This window comes from Schistocerca gregaria, chromosome 6 (assembly GCF_023897955.1).
Source record: "Schistocerca gregaria isolate iqSchGreg1 chromosome 6, iqSchGreg1.2, whole genome shotgun sequence".
Classification (NCBI taxonomy): Eukaryota; Metazoa; Arthropoda; class Insecta; order Orthoptera; family Acrididae; genus Schistocerca; species Schistocerca gregaria.
The window spans coordinates 153,792,339-153,810,995 of NC_064925.1; the positions used below are offsets into that span (position 1 = coordinate 153,792,339).

At 43.5% G+C, this 18,657-nt stretch overlaps 1 non-coding gene across 1 annotated transcript; it reads right to left on the reverse strand.

Annotated features, from left to right (window-relative positions):
- Positions 1-8,254: 8,254 nt before the first annotated feature.
- Trnas-cga (transfer RNA serine (anticodon CGA)) lies at positions 8,255-8,329 on the reverse strand. Its single transcript has one exon. It is a non-coding gene; the product is annotated as a tRNA-Ser (tRNA).
- Between the last annotated feature and the right edge of the window lie 10,328 nt (positions 8,330-18,657).

Consider the following 18,657-nt stretch of genomic DNA (forward strand, 5'->3'; position numbering starts at 1 on the left):
TTAATAAATAATACAGTCAGCGTAATGCCTAACTAAATCCTGCTAGGGGAGATGATCTCCCTGCATTACGAAGTTCTGTAAAATCTTCGTTAATGAGAATTAATAGTTGCGATAGTGAGAGGTGACATCTAAGTCAATGATACACACTTTCTAATAACATTTTCTATTATATTTTGCAAAAATACAGAAAAACTTACATTAATTATTATCCAGCGCTACAATGGTGGCCTAGCTCTAGACGAAACAAAAACATGAGCACTTTCAATAAAGCAATAGTCTCTGGTCATCTTCATTTTCATTACACAGATAGATATAATATTCTTTTTTTATATCACCTCGCTGTTTGTGATTTTTGGTGGTATTATTTAACTTTTTTAATCTTTCTTATACATCGCGCACACGTACAGAGTCTTGAAATAATTTATAATTCACAGATGACACAAACAAACACTTTTTCTTCCTTTTCTCCATATTTCCATTTGTGTGACGCACCGTCACGTGGGCCCCGTAGTTAGGGTGTACTTAATGTGGTTTACTACTTTATGTACAGTCTCACTACCGTCTTACATAATTATTTATGTGTTCATGGTTGCATGATTAAGGTCGGTACATTTGTGTTTAAGTCACAGTTACATGTATGGTTAAATTCGTACTATATCATTCGTATGTTTTAGATATGTTTCGATCTCTCTATTACAGGTGAGTTCATGTACCAGTTCCAACTCTGTTTTTCATCAGGATTGTAAACAATCCGGAATCCTACTGGCGCGGTACGAATCTGCTTATGCTCCCCCATTTTGGTTACAGAGGTAAGAAAAAACGGATCAAAAACCTTGCGCGGAGCCTTCGGATTGTTGACATTCTGTCTCTCTTTATATTATTTATGCTGATAATAAATTGATTAATTCAATGGATATATTATCAGCATAAATAATATAAAGAATGTCAACAATCCGAAGGCTCCGCGCTAGGTTATACATGGGGTGAGTCACATAACGTTACCGCTGGATATATTTCGTAAACCACATCAAATACTGACGAACCGATTCCACTTCCACAGACCGAACGTGAGGAGAGGGGCTAGTGTAATTGTTTAATACAAACGATACAAAAATGCACGGAAGTATGTTTTTTAACACAAACCTACGTTTTTTTTAATGGAACGACGCTAGTTTTGTTAGCACATCTGAACATATAAACAAATACGTAATCAGTGCCGTTTGTTGCATTGTAAAATGTTTATTACATCCGGAGATATTGTAACCTAAAGTTGACGCATGAAACCTCCGACGTTCAGTTGCGAGTTGTAACAAACACGGGCCACGGTCAGCGAGCAGCATCTGCAGGGACATGTTTACGATGACGACCGTGTTTACGAGTGTGGCTGTAGTGCACTGTTGTGGTTTGGTCTAGCTGTCGCAGTGTCCGCATGTAGCGCTTGCTGCTATTGTTATTCTGCATTCGTCTCCGCACTTAGACCAACTGTAGTACACCGTGTTAACAGACGTCTGTGATAGTGAAGTGTGACCATGGTGTATTAGAACTCTGAAAAGGCGGAGATGATACTCGTCTATGGCGAGTGTCGACGAAATGCAGCTGAAGCCTGCAGGGTGTATGCAGAACGGTACCAGGACAGAGAGCATCCAACGTGCTGCACATTGCAAAACATCTACCGCCAACTGTATGCAACAGGTATGGTCGTAGCACGCAAACGGGTCCGTAACAGGCCCGTCACAGGAGAAGCGGGTGCAGTTGGTGTGTTAGCTGCTGTTGCCATGAACCCACACACGAGTACACGGGACATTGCGAGAGACGGTGGACTGAGTCAAAGTAGTGTCATTCGCATACTGCATCGTCACCGCTTTCAACCGTTTCATGTGTCGCTACATCAGCAATTACATGATGATGACTTTAATCATCGAGTGCAATTCTGTCAATGGGCATTAACAGAGAATGCGTTGCAGTTCTACCTTTTTACCGATGAAGCGGGTTTCACAAACCACGTGGCAGTGAATCTACGGAACATGCATTACTGGTCCGTGGACAATCATCGCTGGCTCAGACAGGTAGAGCGACAGCGACCGTGGACTGTAAATGTATGGTGCACAATCATTGGCGACCACCTCATTGGTCCTCACTTCATTGCAGGGGCGCAAACAGCTGCAACATACATCGCGTTTCTACAGAATGATTTGCCAATGTTGCTCGAAAATGTCCCACTGGAAACGCGTCGACGTATGTGGTATCAGCATGATGGTGCACCTGCACATTTCGCAATTAACACTAGGCTGACCCTTGAAAGGATGTTCGACGGCCGTTTCATAGGACGTAGAGGACGCATAAAATTGGCCAGCCGGTTCTCCTGATCTTACATCTCTGGACTTCTTTCTGTGGCGTACGTTAAAGGAGAAGGTGTACCGTGAAGTGCCTACAACCCCAGAGGATACAAAACTACGTATTGTGGCAGCCTGCGGCGACATTACACCAGATGTACTGCCGCGTGTACGACATTCATTACGCCAGAGTTTTCAACTGTGTGCAGCAAATGATGGCCACCACACTGAACATCTATTGGCCTGACATGTCGGGACACACTCTATTCCACTCCGTAGTAGAAAACGGAAACCACGTGCGTACGTGCACCTCACCCCTCATGGTAATGTACATGTGCGTCAGTGAAAAAGAGCAATAGAAAGGTGTTAGCATGTGGACGTAATGTGCTGTTCCAGTCTCTTCTGTACCTAATGTCCATCACCGTTCCCTTTGGATCCCTATGTAATTCGGTGCTCGCCGATACACACGATCGAACAGCGGAGTTGTGGTACTCAAGCGTCAACTTTAGGTTACGATATTACCGGATGTAATTAACATTTTACAATGCAACAAACGGCACTGATTACGTATTTGTTTATATGTTCAGATGTGCAAACAAAACTAACGTGCTTCCAGAATGAGATTTTCACTTTGCAGCGGAGTGTGCGCTGATATGAAACTTCCTGGCAGATTAAAACTGTGTGCCCGACCGAGACTCGAACTCGGGACCTTTGCCTTTCGCGGGCAAGTGCTCTCCCAACTTTTTTTTTTTTTTTTTTTCTTGAGGTGCACTGAAGACTATCACACCATTATCGAAAGGAAAGCTGCTCCGCTGCTCTGCGAGAGAGGAAAATGTTGAGAGGAAAATGGGAAGGAAAAAAAAATGCCTTCTGCATTGGTGAGCATCTGAATAGTATCGTAAAATTCCGGCAAGAAATAAAGTCCCAGGAAGCAAATAGGATTCATACATACAGGCAACTGGCAACCTCTACAATCCAAATATTGTATTTGAAGCATTTAACCGTTAATTATGATTTTCAGCATATTTCCAAATATCCTCCTATAGTCACAATGTTGGCTTATTTTAAAGTGTTCAATTTCTCTGTAAGAATAATAGTCTAGAAAAGTAGCATGCCTATTCTGCATAATAAACGATGCTGTGTGGCCCATGATCCACGTTGTAGCGTTGTTTTTTGCTCGTGGATACCTCAGTTTTTGTGGCTGAATGATCTCTAAAAGGTCTACACCACTGGGCGTCGTACGGTCTATCACTGACAATCGTTGACGAAGAAATGTTCTTCTGCATGTCCGCAAGTGAACCTATGAAGGAGCGTATCGACTCTTCCGCATGCGTCACAGTTGGGCGTTGGTTGAAGGCCTATTTTATGTAGCTTTTCATTCGTTGCTACTTTATCGTTGACTGTGAGATACCAGTCTGCTATGACGCGTGATGGTAACATGTCGTTCTGCACATTCCGCCATATTATACTCCAATGTGTATGTGGATATTTTTCTTCGAGACGATTCCTGTGGTTTGTTGTCATGAGAAGGTCATAAAGCTTCCTGTTCGTCAGGCTTCCGGTATCGACGATGTTGTGTCGAATGTAGCTCATTTCCATGTAGTATAGTCGCACATGTCGGTAAGAAAGTGGAATGCCGGCGATATTAACGGGTGGGTCCAAGCTATGAGGTTACCACCGCTGAATGAGGTTTCTGATGAGACTGGTCCTCCGGGTACGAAACTCCTTCCTGATGCGATTTAGGAGCAGGGTGACACATTTTTTGTGTACTTTAATGAGGTTAAGGCCACCTTTGGACCAAAAAAACCAACATAACGCTTGTTGTATACTCTTGGCTAGGTGGTCGGAGATTGGAAGAATTTGCGCCAAATAATTCATCTTGCTCGTAATGGCGATCTCGATGGTCTTAACTTTCTGTAGTATGTTCAAGTCACGGTCGGAGTGAAGCATCAAAGCAGCACGTAATTTATGAAGCATGTGTGACCAGTTCTTCGACAGGAATTTGTCTGGTTTGGCTTCAAAAGTAACACCGAGGGTTGTGTGAGAATCCTTTACCTTGCACCAGGTAACATGGGATATGTCTCCGATACCGCCACCGATCTGCAAAACTGTGGTTTTAGTTCTATTGAGTATTGCTCCTGAAAGAAACGTGAATGTTTGTAGAAGAGTTGCTGCTGACAGAAGTTGTTGCGATGATGACACAGTTACGCATATATCGTCAGCATACGCAATGCATGGGATAGTGACAGACTCGACGCTAAGCCCGATCCCGCTATGCACTAAGTTGTTCAGGAGCGGCTCTACTGCAATGGCGTACAAAATCATTGAGAGGGGACATCCTTGGCGGATGGACTGCTCGATTGAAACTTCTTTTGTAAAATGGCCATTAATGAGAATCCGTGAAGAGGCGTTTGTAATAAGTTTGCGAATTAATTCTATGAAATGAGGTCGAAATCCTAGTTTCTTCATGCTTTGAAAGAGGAAATTATGACGTACACGGTCATAAGCCTTCTCAAAATCTAGAAAGATCAGAGCGCCCTGTCCTTTAGTTTCAGCATATGAACAGATGATGTCCCTCAAATCGCAGGCAGCTGAGATTGCACTTCGACCTTCCACTGCACTGTACTGGTAACTGCCTAAAACCTTGTACATGACGGTTTGCATCCTTAGCTTAATCGATCTGGTGATGATTTTGAAGTCGGCATTCAGGAGTGTGATGGGTCGCATGTTTTCGACCTTCCTGCTGTTCCCGTTTTTCGGTAAGGGCAGGATGATACCTTCCGTAAATGCCTTGGGTATGACTTCCAGGCGCCAGAGTTCATTCGCTATCTCGAGGAGTGTCGGACCGAGGACGTTCCAGTATCGCTGGTAAAACTCAGCGCTGAGACCATCAGGTCCTGGTGATTTCCCTTTCTTTGCACTGTGAACCGCCAGTCGGATTTCGTCCTGTGTGAAAACAGATTCCAACTTTGCATTATCCTGTTGTGACAAGCGACAGCTCAAGGTCCTAAGAAAATCCTCGCACGAGTGTTCATCAACGAGTTGCTTCTTGTAAAGTTGACTATAATAGTCGTAGACGTGCGAGATGATGTCACGTTGCTTCGTGATGGCATTCTCAGCGTCATCAACGACGGCTTCAATCAACATGGCTTTACACCGTTTCGTCGTTCTCAGGATGTGATACAGAGAGGCCCGTTCTTCGGCGGCAACGTCCTTAGGGTGGGCTCGCACGATGATGCCATGCATTCGTTGGCGTTGTATCGCCGTGATTTTCGCTTTATATCGTTTGATCTTTACGTCGATGTCTCGAGAAGGATTGTTAGTGCGACTGTACAGTTCTCTCAAACAGCGATAATAAAATTCAATAGTCTGTTTCTGCCAAAAACTTTTTTGTCGGGCGTAGCTCATGACGGTCAGGCGTAATTTAGGCTTAGCACACTGAATCCACCACTGTAGAACGCTAGCGTAACGACGTCGGTGCCGCTGGAGCTGTTGCCACGTTAAGTTCACATCCTCTTCAAGTTGGGCATCCTGCAGAAGGCTGACATTCAATTTCCAGTAGCCCTTCCCGCGGTAAATTGGCTGGCGGTGTAGGTTGAGGTAACACTGATATGCACAATGGTCGGAGATATTGACAGGAGCTATGTCACAGTTCACAGTGTGTCGCTGGAGGGCATCGGACACATAGATCCTATCCAGCCGACTGGCAGAATGACTGGTTACGAAGGTGTACGTTACCCGTTCACCGTGCAGTTGTTCCCATGTATCGTGAAGACGCATGCCATGAATTAAATGTTCAAGTTCGATACATCTGTTCGTGTTAGGAGTTTGGTCTCTGCCGTTGAGCACACAATTGAAGTCACCACCAAGGATGAGATGTTCACGATAACCGCTAAGAAGAATGAGAACCTCGGTTTTATAAAATTTTGAACGATCTCTCTTATGAGTGCTACCTGAGGGGGCGTACATGTTAACAATCTGCACACCATCCACTCGAAGAGAAATGCCACGACCACTGGGCAGCCGCTGCACATCCGTAAAGGGTATACCGTCGCGCAGAAGGATGGCAGTGCCTACAGCATCCTGAAGATTGATGTTATCAATAAGAACGTAACCGGGCACTTCTAAGGCTGTGACTACCTCCTGTAGGAGGGCAATGTCAACGCTGGTACCATACAAGAAATCATTGAGCGAACGCAGTTTCACCGCACTTTGAATTCTATTGACGTTAAGTGTGGTAATGTTGTAGGTTTGGCTGTCACACATGATGGTTCAGAGGACAATGAGCTGTGAGTATCGCATCGTCCTTCTCTCCGGCTTTGAACCAAACTCGTTGGTAACGTTTGGAGTACGAAACAAAATGTCAAAACCAATAACGGGCCAGGGAGGGGAAGTTCGCAGCGCGATGGTAATGCGCGAGAGCAGCTACTGCTGCATCTCCTCGTTCTGCTGCCACCACGGCTCATTGCTGTCGGGGTGCTGCGCAGTGCGCGCGCCGCCCTGCCCGCCACCGCCGGCTGAGTCTGTCAACGTGGTCGCATCCGCCTGGCCACCACGCGGGGCTGCGACTGACGTCAGCGAGTTCCTGCGGGAGCGCTGCTGCAGCTGCTCGCTGCTCTGCTCGCTCTTCCTCTTGGCCGTTACGGTGCTCTGATCCCTTTCAGCGCTCAGTAGTGCCTTAAGGTGTTTGGTGTGTTCACGAATGCGTTCTTGCCTCGCGGTGTCCTCGCAGCGCACGGAGCAAGAAGATTGAGGTTCAGTCTCGCTGCCACTTTCTGACATGTGTACGGGTCCTAAATCATTCGACTTTTCCTCTTTGCTACTATTCCCTTTGCTTCTCCTTCGGCGGCCTTTCTTCGTGTCTGCTACAGTCTCTACCGATAGGGGTGGTTCAGGCAAACTAATCTGCACCCGCTCCTGTATCTCACACGGCTTAGTTTCAGAGGTGGCTGGCGCATCGTTGGTATCCAGCGGTAACTGCCCCGGTGAGGATGACGGTGCCGAATCGACGTCCGTCCTACCGCGAATGTCTTTGGCACTGCTTTCCACCTGAACTGGCACCTCCGCCTCGCTGACATGTTCCGGCTGCCGGGGTGGTGGTACAGTCCCCGCGACCACCTCACTCAATAGTGGTACTAGCTTTTCACTACCGTCTGCAGGACGTTCCCGTGGAAGTTGGAATGGACGTCGACGTGTACAGTTCATCCGCAGATGTTCAGTTGAATGGCAGATCGAACAGGTAGGGGGTTGACCAATGTAAGTTACCTGTGCACGACAGCCGCCAATGGCAACATACGAAGGTATATGCTTTTTCAAGTCTACACGTACACTGCGCACCCCGCTATTAACTTGGTAGCGATAGGCACTCGACCATTTTTCATTTGTAACTGACAAAATAGCGCCGTACAGTGACAGAGAACGTGCAATCAGATCATTAGGGCACTCAGGTGGCACATTAAATACCCTGACGGTTCTTACTCCGTATCCCGAAGGCACGATTTGGACATTACTAATACTGCCATCATTATGACGGAATGGTCTCACACCAACATGCTCCTCAGCGAATTTCTCGTAAGTGTCACTCGAAATAAATTTGATAAATAACGAGTACTGCACAAAGTCCAACTGGAATGTGTCGACTATATCTTCAGGCAATTTCAAATCCTCAAAGATCCACTCATGAATTTCAAACGCCGTCGGTCGCAAGGCAGCGCGATCGAAAACACACTGAACGCTGTTCGCTCTGTTAATTGTCGACATCTTACTTACAACAGTTATACAGAAACAAACGTTAACAGCGCTCGCACACGCTGCTCAGCTCTCCACCTCAGCACTGCTCGCGACGTAAACACTGGCCCGCGCTACCGCCCGTCACCGCGCGATGTGCACTGGCCGAGTGCCGGAACACGACTGAAAACTGTGTGCCCGACCGAGACTCGAACTCGGGACCTTTGCCTTTCGCGGGCAAATGCTCTACCAACTGAGCTACCGAAGCACGACTCACGCCCGGTACTCACAGCTTTACTTCTGCCAGTATCCGTCTCCTACCTTCCAAACTTTACAGAAGCTCTTCTGCGAAACTTGCAGAACTAGCACTCCTGAAAGAAAGGATACTGCGGAGACATGGCTTAGCCACAGCCTGGGGGATGTTTCCAGAATGAGATTTTCACTCTGCAGCGGAGTGTGCGCTGATATGAAACTTCCTGGCAGATTAAAACTGTGTGCCCGACCGAGACTCGAACTCGGGACCTTTGCCTTTCGCGGGCAAGTGCTCTACCAACTGAGCTACCGAAGCACTTCTCGGTCTCATTTGTAAATTGGAACATATTTTAGCACCTATTATTTGAGCTACATAATAATATGGCTCTCACTTTACATAATAATATTTCATACATTACACAAATCAGAGTTCCTTTTTGATACGTCTTATCATTCTGTACTAAGTGATTGATCTAGTTGGCGCCTCTTATTTAAAGTGTCAACCAATTGGTCTTTCTGGACTCGTGAGTTCAGTAGGTTTTTTACATATGTTCTTAATATTCATTCAACACTGATGCTTTTATTGTTGCTGCGTTTGCAGTTGCCTTGCATGTACGGGTGCAACTGCAAGCGCTTCCAAGCTGGAATCTGTGCAGATGTTAATTATCTGTCATACCTTCAGGTATTATCCTGTTTAGAGTTTAAATAGTCCTATTTCTCGCATTCGGTCAATGATCCGCTGCTAATATGAGTTTCCGACAACCATGCAAAATTCCTCTCTCTCATTTCCACTTCTGTGCAAAGTGCCATTAAGCGGATTCATTTACTAATATTTTGTTTGAGTGCGCACATTTAAATGCATGACCTTCATTCACAAGCAACTCGCTCATAAAAAAATGGTTCAAATGGCTCTGAGCACTATGGGACTCAACTGCTCTGGTCATTAGTCCCCTAGAACTTAGAACCACTTAAACCTAACTAACCTAAGGACATCACACACATCCACGCCCGAGGCAGGATTCGAACCTGCGACCGTAGCAGTCGCACGGTTCCGGACTGTGCGCCTAGAACCGCGAGACCACCGCGGCCGGCAACTCGCTCATACACAGACTTAAAACTACCACATATATAATAAGCATATACACAGAATTAAACATACATGAAATAAATCTTAATTAACTATGTATTTACACAGACGTCCGGAGTGTCCGAGCGGTTCTAGGCACTACAGTCCGGAACCGCGTGACCGCTACGGTCGCAGGTACGAAATCCTGCCTCGATGTGTGTGCTGTCCTTAGGTTAGTTAGGTTTAAGTAGTTCTAAGTTCTAGGGGACTGATGACGTCAGCAGTTATGTCCCGCAGTGCTCAGAGCCATTTGAACCAATTTCTGTATTTACACCTTTCGTACGGCCTGCCTTTTACACCACGGTATAGAGTAGGTAGCACGACAGAATGTTTGATTGGGATTAACTTGCATGTCAAACTCATATCCCGTAATCATTCCTGGTTTCTCTGAGAACATTTTTACAAATTGATTTAATACTTAAGTCAGTTTGTTGTGATAGGCTTAAGTAAGATGATTCGGCTACTTTTTCTTCAATTTGTTGTTTGAGAGTGACAGCAGGTATCTGTTCATTACTGTTTTGATTAATGATACAGTCATTGATCTTCAATGTCTCTGGATCATTTACAGTTACTCGGACATTCCGGCAGCAATTTATATACGCGTCCAGAGTCCTTATCAGTGCCAGGTCAATTTACCGGTTGCGATAGGATAAAGTGCAGTTGGCCCAGGAGAGGTCAATTCTAGCCTTCATTTCCCCGCAGCGCATCAAGTCCCAGTATGCAAGGCACTGTAAGATTCTTAACCACAAGGAATGAACATAATATGTCTTCTTTTTCCGTGGGAATCTCAGCCTACAGCTGATTCCTTATCACTTGCACTCTGCCCCGTAGAGCACCTACTACTTTTCAGTTTTTAACTGCCAAAAGTGTAACTTCTTTACGCGATCTATATATTTAAATAACTGCTCATCTATGCCAGAGGCACTCGCCCCTATATCAAGTATTACTGTCGCTTCTATGCCATTTATTTTTGCTCTGAATGCAGCCTGTACGTGTTCTACCTCCTGTTGTTCCGCCGATCGCAGATCAACTGTTAACTCTTCCCTCATATCGCATCCGTCATTATAACGGAGTAAATGCACACCCATATTCTGCCTGCCCCCCCCCCCCCCCCCCCTCTTTCCTCTTTAACTTTGCCGACCGTCTGGGAACGGCTTACAGAGGTCGGCCACAGTTTGACGGTCTGGCGCACCCTGCCGATGCTTGGTCACCCACGTCTGTGATTCTCACCCCGTCAGTTACAGTTAGCGATGTACCGTGCGCGACATACACATGTGGTTGACTGTTCGGTGGTTGAGGTGATGGCGGTGGCATCGGAATAACGTTAATATGATTGACAGGCAAATGACGTGTTGGCATGACTTGTGCCTGCCAATTCGCTGGCCCTGTCCTTTGCCACTGCTCAGTGTTTCTTCTCATATTTTTGTTTGTTTGTTTGTTTCCTCCCCCTTCGCTCAATCTCTTTCGGCTATAATTGCCTCCCTCCCATTTTTGGTGGAGAGTGGTTCATGCTGGCATACTGGTTCACATTTTAACCATTGCTACTCCAGTTGTTATTGGCAGTCCGCCCGTTATTCAATGAGTTCGCTTTCTTATGGCGGTTCTCTCCATGCGAATATTCGTTGTTTTTGCCATAATCATTTTTACGAGGGCTATCATTACCTTGATTTCATTCTTTATTATTACATTGACCGTTATTTGAGTTCCCTTGCTCATTGGGCCGGGCTTCCTCATGTATTATGTCCAAAGAATCTATTGTTGCCATGAACAGTTCCAGGTCGGTATCATATACGTGCATTAATTTTTCCCTAATCGCTATTGGTAATTTGCCTTGTAGTATTTGTAATACATCTCTTGCGGGCATGGGTACATCCCAGTACCTCGTCTTGTTCAAGTATCGTTCAAAGTATTTCCTTAGGTTACCACAGCGAGGGTTAAAGGGTTCAGGCTTGTACACCTGTTTACGTAACCTCTCCTCTACAGACCTCTGCTTTCAAATTCCGAGAATGTCTGACACTGTTCCGCGATCTCCATCGCCCACAGTACCGCGGCTCCCGTAACCAGGAACTGAATTTTTTGTTTAGTCTACGACACAGGTAACACGTTTCGAAAACTCTTTACGAAAATCACGGGATGCACGCTTTTCTTTTTATCGTTAAATGTTTGAAATTGCCGGTGTTTGATTAGCGATTCTCCATGTTTTACTTGTGCTACGCTTGGTAGCATGCCGGCCTTGTTTACAGCGACAATACTTGTACATTTCGCCGGGGAGAGCGGTTGCATTCTCTCACAATCTGATTTTTCTACCCTGCATATATTAAATGGTACATTTCCCTACTGTGACATACGGTTATGTTCCCTTACCTGAGGGAGGAATAAAAGACAATATAAACACAAATCTTCTTGTCTATGTTATCTGTTGTGGCATGTCTTTCTTTAGTTCTATTAATTCCGAGACTTGTTTTACCACATCGATATCCTGTGACAAACATGACGCTACCACCTTGTCACGTAGTTCAAACATGTTATTAATTTTTTCCATAGCTGAGCGTCACTATCTGCAGCTAAAATGTCTTTAACTTGTGAAATTAACGCCTGCTTACGAATCACGGCTCTTGCCTTTCTTTGTCACGTACTTCAAACATTTTATTCACGTTTTCCGGAAGCTGAGCGTCACTATCTGCAGCTAAAATATCTTTGACTTGTGAAATTAACTCCTGCTTACGAATCACGCGCTCTTGCCTTTCTTTCTCTTCACCTTCCTTCTCTCCGAGATCTAATTGTGCCATAAGTGTGCTCAAGAAATCAGCTGTTGGCATAGGTAGTTGCATAACATTAGCTGTTGATCCATTAGCATCATCTTTCCATGTCCCAGCAGCTGAGTAAACTTCTCCGCACATCTGAGCCTGATCGTCAGCATTTCCTGATACGTTATCTGTCACAGGCTGTTCACCTTCCTGTCCAGGAATTTGAGAGACTGACATTTCGAGTGGATTCTTTACTGGAAATTCCTGTAGATTATTATCTGCATCATACCCAGAGATATTCTCGCTCTCTAATAGTTTGTCCTTCCATGTCTTAACTATGTGTGCATAAATTTACACTCAGTAACTGGACCCAAATATACAATGAAATCTGTTTCCCCCAAAATGTCACGCAAAAGAAACACACAAAATATACAAAACACACACAAAAATTCTGAAATAATCTAATGAAATCTTACTAATTACTACAAATGAAGCTGTCACCTATCCTTTTACACTCACTTTATGACGTAATCCTTTCAATACTTCTTATGTACGGCAAAAAATCTATCTCTACAGAAATATTGTTTTCGTCAGTACACACGCAAGTGAACCTATTGTTAATTGCACTTGAGTTTATCTGAAATACACACAGCTGATTGTGTGACCTCTACTTTAAATACTATTCGCTGTCTAGCAAATTGTATCACTGATTCACTCTCTGGAACTAAGTTATAGTAAATGAATCTGGCCAAATTCTCACTGTGGCAAAAGAACTTTATCTACAAATTTGTGCCAATAAAGTCAGCACAGTGCATCTGCCCCGGATTTCTTCCTCTTCTCGGATCCAGCCCAGAAGCCCATGCATTTACACCCTTACCTTTAATACTTAGTATTGCTTGCTGCTGAGTATATCTCAGTTGAGACAATAGTATGTATTGATTTAGCTTCATGTCCTAATTCTCGTACAGGTGAAAGTTTTTATATTGGGTAAATGGAACAATGTTACATGTATGGTATTAGTTCTTGCATCATACACATCATCCCATACATATAAATATTTACTAATATTTTTCTAAAATATTCTGATAAATGGGACTATACCTCAGTTAATTTTATGTACTCAGTTTTTCTGTGTATAATATTGGTGCCTAACAATTATTGCCCACGTTCTTGGGCGCCACTTATCACGGTATGAGTGTATATGTGTGTGGGTGTCCTTAACACGGGATAATTATATATTTATTTTTATAACTATATATTTTATGATTTTGGTAGGGTTGTCTTTAAATATTGTGGGTTAGCATGAGACTTTTAATTAACTTACACCGCGATAACACTCGTATGGAAATCGGCTGCCCTGAAGTACGTACGATATAATATTTTTTAAACACAAAGCGCGACTCATCGCCTTCTAATAAATAGTTTGCGTGAGCGCTGCTATTTACAAAAGAAATTATGCGCATTCTTACGCAAACTGTAATTATTAATATATGTCTCAATAGCTACTGGTTATTTATGTACCAAGTGTCACAAGGATTGACTGAGATATTGCTGAATGTAATGATTTTCAATATTTCTTGTTCATTATTTGCTAGGCAAAAGTGGAGAGAATCTCATCGGCCGTTAGGCGGCTGAAGTCGAAACATACTGAACTCTTTCAGTATTCTAAATATTAATAAAAGAAATATATTTTTACTCTGTTAACTTTGAAACTATTGTAAGATCAAAGTAAAGAAACCTTTCACATTTACATTCAATAATATGACAAGAAATTTTAATTAAATAATATAGTCAGTTAAATGGCCGACTAAATCCTGCTAGGGGAGATGAGCTCCCTGCACTACGAAGTTCTGTTAAAACTTGGTTAATGAGAATTAATGGTTGCGATAATGACAGGGAACCAGTAAGTCAATAATACACACTTCCTAATTACAATTTCTCATATGTTTTGCATAAATACGTAAAAACTTACATTAATTATTATCCAGCGCTACAATGGCGGCCCACCTCTTGACGAAACCAAAACATCAGCCGTTTCAATTAAGCAATAGTCTCTGCTCATGTTCATTTTTATAACACAGATAAATAGAATGTTCTTTTTTATAGCACATCGCTGTTTGTGACTTTTGATGGTATTATTTAACTTTTTAAATCTTTCATATACATCGCGCACGGGGACACAATCTTGAAATAGTTTACAATTCACATGGACAATAAAATATCTCTTTTTTTTTCCTTTTCTCCAAATGTACATTTATGCGATGTACCGTCACATCTGGAAACAAGCGATTTAGTATCGTGTTTCTGTAAAATCTTTCCGATCTGACCAGTTACTTTCTTAATAAAAAGGGAGGGGGAACTGTGTTCTTCCGTCGTTCAAATGGTTCAGATGGCTCTGAGAACCATGGGACTCAACTTTTGAAGTAATCAGTCCCCTAGAACGTAGAACTACTTAAACCTAACTAACCTATGGACATCACACACATCCATGCCCGAGGCAGGATTAGAACCTGCGACCTTGTCGGTCGCGCAGTTCCAGACTGTAGCGCCTAGAACCACTCGGCCACCCCGGCCGGGTCTTCAGTCGTTGTTTCTCATGCTTGTCCTTTGGCGTTCCGTTATTTGGTCGTAGAATTTTGTTTACTTCTTTCTCCGAGTAGTTATTTTTCTCGAAAGTCTGCTTTAGCGACCATCTCAGCATATCACGTGCAACTTCGCCCTCGCTCCTTTTTCTGTAGTATATATGACGCTTTCAGAATCTGGTAAGACTCAGTGGAGGAGCAACGCCTCTGAAGAAGTCCAGCGCTGTTCTGGAGGAAACGTTGGGAACACAAAACTTTGGTGGGTTACGACCTTATAACCTGAAAGGTTTACCAGCATCATGTGTGGGATTGGCACCATTTTTGGATCGGAGTCGGTGGACTACCGTACCTTACTCTGACACAATGGACGTAGAGGCTGGGCAAAACAAGACTAGCCAGTAAAATATTCTGTACTCTTTGAGATCGGCAAACATATTTACATTATGTGTCCTGATAACGGTTTATTGAAGTTGGGTTGCCTGTCTTATCGCGCAAGGAATATTTTAGGGCTGGTTTAGTTCTACCCACACTAATATTGACCGAATTAAACGCATTGAAATAAAATTGAGTGTACAAATGAAACTGAAATCAGTGAATATGCAGTGACATGAATGGGTCTGAGTCACTGTCTAGCAGATACACTGAATTATGACCACACATTATTTACACGGTGACAATTATTGAGCTATGTGATATAAAATCGTCAATACTTCTGAACGATATCAGTTACGACGTTGAATTTGCACGGTTGGCCGCGTGGCACGATAGGAATTAGTATGGTTTGGTTTAGCGACGAAGGCTACTTTCATTTAGATGAGTTCGTCAATAAGAAAAATTGGCGCATCTGGGGCACTGAGAAACCGCATTTGGCGATCTTGAAGCCTATTCACCCGTGACGGGCGACTGGGTGGTATGCAGTGTCCAGTCACGGAATAATCGGTGTGTTATTCCTTGATGCCACCGTGACTACCGAACGGTACGTGAACGTCTTGGAAGATGATCTCATCCCTATTATCCAAAGTGACGCTGATTTCGGCAAGAAGTGGTTCATGCAAGGCGTAACTCGACCCCATCGAAGAAGGAGAGTGATGTAATGGAGGAGCACGTTGGTGTACACGAAGCCTCGTGGCAGGGGCCTCGATTGCCCGCCATATTCTCCGGATCTGAAAACATGCGACTTCTTTTTTCGGACTGTATTAAAGACAAGGAGTACAGTAATAACCCCAAAACGATTTCTGAGCTGAGAACAGCCATTCAGGAGGTCATCGACAACATCACCGTTCCGACACTTAGCGGTCAATGCGAAATTTCGCTACTCGTCTGCGTCACATCATCGCCAACAATGGCAGGCGTATCGAACACCTCATAACCTAAATCCGAATATCTGTAGTGATGTTCACGTTTTGAATAAGCTATCTACACGCCATAGTTTGATTTACGTGTTTAGTAAAGTGTGTGCAGTCTGTAGTTGTAACTAATTAACTTTCTTTTCGTGTAGTTCAATAATTGTCACCATACACATTGCAGTGGCAACATTTCTGAGTTGTCTGCAGTGAATTCATTTAATGGTTTTACGTTACGGATGTAATTCATTTCTCCAGAAGCGACGCAATGGAGTGAGTTGTCTCATATCATCATTATTTTCAACTGATGTCACGTCGAAAGCATCTAGCTTCCTTTGTCACGGTAGTAATTGTTAACAACGAATAAATAGTAAACTGCTTAAAAAATGATTTTGTATAGTATTTCAGTTGCAGAGGCAACAACATAACTTGCATAAACTTTCATACTTTTCTGACTGACAGTAATTGTGTTGTAAGGGTAAATTCGTAACTTTTACATAATCTCGAAGTATTTCAGTTGCAGAGGCGACAACATAACTTGCATAAACTTTCATACTTTTCTGCCTGACAGTGTTTGTGTTTTAAGGGTAAATTCGTAACTTTCACATAATCTCGAACTACAAGTTAAGAGCCTGACATGTTTATACGCATTATGGATGGTCGTATGAGGAAATACCAGTGTCAACGTTGGACCAATCAATTATTTGAGAAAGAATTGAATGTTATGTGTTTTATTGCTTTTGTGAGCTTAACGCACTGCAGATTAATTGATAGAAATTACTCCTTTTTAATCGTGTTATTGCATCACCAAATTCATATTAATATCTCGTGGCACGTAGAACCACTATACAGTAAATACCTTGGTCTCAACATAAAATTTTCTTCACTTGGAGCCTTGTACCATGTTCACAGGCCGTCCAGAAAAACAATTGGCTTGCTTGACTAAGAGTGATAACTTGTCCGTCTTCACTCAACAGACGATCCTCTCCTTAGGAAACCTTATCAGAAGAAAAATCGTATCCAACATGTATAAGGTATTCAAGGTTTTTAGCCAGGGTAGGCCTCACCTGAAAGGTGAGTAGCGACTGTCAGAAATTAAAACTGACGCAGAGTCCCATGTCGCGTATTACATTCCATTATTGACATGTTTCGCCGGTCGATGTGGCCGAGTGGTTTTAGGCGCTTGAGTCCGGAACTGCGCTACTGCTACGGTCGCAGGTTAGAATCCTGCCTCGGGCATGGATGTATGTGATGTTCTTGGGTTAGTTAGGTTTAAGTAGTTCTAAGTATTAGGTACTGATGACCTCAGATGTTAAGACCCATAGTGCTTAGAGCCATTTGAACATGTTACAATTGACAGCGGTAGTATTTTCAGAAATTTAGTAGCCAACGGCCACACTTTCAGTATACCAATATATTCAACGCGTGGCTCTTCGCTACTAAACTTCTGATAGTACTTGCCCCTGTCGAGTAAAAAAATAAATAAATAAATAAAAGAAAGTGATATACACCTCGTTTCTCCCTTGTAGTTTTAATGATACATCGGGCCACTTTTTTCTTGTTGGGCTAGAGACTGCCTAAAGACCCTGTCACATAGGCCGGTGGGAATGCCTGTCGTTGACTGGGGCGCATTTTCTACATCGGCGTTACAGTGAGGCCTGCGTTCGCAGTACCCAGAGCAACATCTAGCTTACATATGTTTTTGACGCAGTGAAGTTCAAAATGTGGTGAAGATGATTGATTCGTTCCTCAAGAAGAGGCGACTCTTTGTCAGTAACGGCACTCCTTGCAGCAGCATTAAACCAACTGTTGCTACGGTCAAACAAGGTTCGATTCTGGAATCCTTGCTGTGCTGTCTTTGCACAAACGATATACACAAGCACGTGGAGCATAGGTTCGAGGAGACGGCGGGGGAATCGGCGGGAGGAGGAATCGCCTTGCTGATCGACGGTATTGCACTATTTATGTGTTGCCACAGTACAAGTTTTGTTGTTCGGCATCTTCAGAGATAATTGGACAAATTCATCCGGTGGCGCACTATACAGAAAGTGAAGAACAATCCTAACAATAACTAAGTATTTGTGTTTACTACGAACTCAAACACCGCATCGGCCTATTCGCAATTGCTGGGACGGACTTGGTGTGACTCGGTGTCCTTGCTCTTGCTTCAGCCAACAGATCGACTTGAGCATCACACATAGTAGTGTAATCAACAAGTGCTGCAGCGTGTTTGATCATTTTTACTCATTCTTTCACGAGACAAAGCTGACACTCTAGTTCATCACCATACTTCCGGCCATCATATGATTCAGAAGAATGGCCGGGGATGACTATACTTACCTGAAACGAGTGGAAACCATCCTAATCAACGTACTTCGGATTATAATTAATACTCTAAACAGTCACAAAAGGCAACACTTAGGGCAACTTTCGAACTAATAAATAATCCACTACACTTCATATAAAAATTGTCTCACCCCGTTACATCATAAATTCACTCGGCGATCAACACAAATTTGTTTCATAAAAGACGAAAAATGACGAAGC